This window comes from Triticum aestivum, chromosome 2B (genome assembly GCF_018294505.1).
Source record: "Triticum aestivum cultivar Chinese Spring chromosome 2B, IWGSC CS RefSeq v2.1, whole genome shotgun sequence".
Classification (NCBI taxonomy): domain Eukaryota; kingdom Viridiplantae; phylum Streptophyta; class Magnoliopsida; order Poales; family Poaceae; genus Triticum; species Triticum aestivum.
The window spans coordinates 430,341,212-430,343,451 of record NC_057798.1 but is presented as its reverse complement, the minus strand read 5'-3'; positions in this window follow the sequence as shown (position 1 = coordinate 430,343,451).

Genomic DNA, 2,240 nt, shown 5'->3' with positions numbered 1-2,240 from the left:
CCCCGATTTCACACTGGTCAAGCTAACCCTGAAGTGCCCAACGGGGATCGGCTGGTTGTGGAACGTGGGTTGCGAGGGGTCCATTATCATTCCCTTTCCCACGTCCACCTTCTCGCCTTTGATCAAGTAGAGTATGGTGCACGGGGTTTCTTTCTCCTGCAAACACATATGTCTGTGGCGTAAAACAACCGAAAGGCAACAAAAATGGAATATTATATATATATATATATATATATATATATATATGTTGGTGCGACATGTAATTACCATGACGGTGTCGAGCTCAGCCAAAGACGAAGGCCCACCTAGCACGCCTGAGACTGAGGACGGGCTGCTATGAGCGGGAGCGGCTGCGAGAGGAGGCCCGGTTGCGTGAGCAAGTGATGGTGCGATGGTGTTGTTGTTCATGGAGTTGCTCCCGACGAAATTGGGCAACGGGAAATCATGTACCGTTTTGTCTGGATTTTCCTTCGTCTAGTTGATGATAACTGGAACCAAGTTAGTAGCAAAATCATTTCTGCAGGCAGTTACAGCTGCATTGACTGCCTGCTGTAGCAACTCATATTTGTCCTCGGCTGCTTTTTTCGCGTCCTCAGCTACTTTTTTCTCGACCGCAAGCTTCACCTTTGTGTTGATGTCTGCCTGACTAAACTTCTTTTTTTGCTTCTTGGCCTCCGGGCCCTCGTCGTAAAACACCTTCCATGTGGCGCCGTCTCCAGGCCGTGCACACGACCATATTGCGGCCGCTGGCCCAAAGGGAGTACCTTAAGTTCGTTCAAGGCTGGCTTGAGAGGGGTGTCCCACTTGGGCTTCATCGGAGAAGTAGGGCTTTCGGCTGCAAGCCGGTGTTGCTTCTCCAATAGTCTAATCAATTTCCTCGTGATCTTGTCCGTGTAAAAAACCTTTTTCTCCTTGTCCCACTTGTAGCGGGCCCTGATGAAGTCATGCTCCAAGGGGTTGGTGAACTTTGTGAAGGGGTCTGGGAGACCCGTGGCTTCACGTTCCACGTCCTCCTTATCCCATATGGGCCTTTTACTGAGGTAGCCATGGCTTCCGAGGCGATGCTTCCCCGTGTTCCTTTGCTGAAGGCTCTTGAATTTCGCAGCCTTAGCCTTGGCTGCCTCGGTAGCGCAAGTGTCCTTGAACTTTTCCTTTGATGATCCCATTCATCCTCTCAAACGGCATCATGTTGTGAGGGAATGACGGCCCCAGGTCTATTATGTCATCCACAATATGGACACACAGATGCACCATCACATCAAAGAACGCGGGCGGGAAGTACATCTCAAGCTCATTTAGTATCACAACGATCTCTTCCTGTAGCCTTCGGAGCTGCTTGACACTGATCGACTTTCGAGAGATGACGTCGAAAAAGTTGCAAAGACCAATAAGCGTGTCACGGACGTGCTTGTCCATTATCCCTCTAAGGGCAACAGGTAGTATCTGCGTCATCATCACATGACAGTCATGAGACTTCATCCCGCTAAACCTTTTCTTGTCCGTGTCTAGATATCTGCTTATCTTGCCATAGTAACCGGAACTAACTTTGACTCCGGTAAGGCACTTAAAGAAGGCATTGATCTCAACCTGACTTAAGGTGAAGCAAGAAGGGGGGCAATAATCCTCTTTCTTTATTTTCTTGCCCTTCTTCTCCCGTGCCTCTATCTCCGTCTTTGTCTCGTCTGACATTTTACGGGGCGGCATGTGCAGATCTTCCCTGATTTTCAAATCTTGCAAGTCTTTTCTTGCCTTCGGCCCATCCTTGGTCTTATCCGTCATGTTCATCAGTGTTGCGAGCAAGCTCTCAAGGACATTCTTACAGATATGCATTTGATCAAGGCAATGAGGTGTATCGAGTTTGTGCCAGTACTCCAAGTCCCAGAACACAGACCTCGTCTTCCATACCTTCATCAGTGATTCCGACGCCTTTCTCATCGTCTTTCCCGGTGCGGGGCACTCCTTCCGGTTTTTCAACAGCTCATCGATTTCGGCACCGCTCCGCTTACGTGGAGGTCCTCGATGCTCAGCGTGACCATTGAATAGATCTCCATGGTTTCTCCACGGGTCGTCCTATTCAAGCCATCTTCGATGCCCCATGTACACGATTTTCCCAGATGAGGGAGTCCCGGAATAGGGGGTGTCCGGATAGCCGAACTATCATGGTCAGCCGGACTCCAAGATTATGAAGATACGAGATTGAAGACTTCGTCCCGTGTCCGGATGGGACTTTCCTTGGCGTG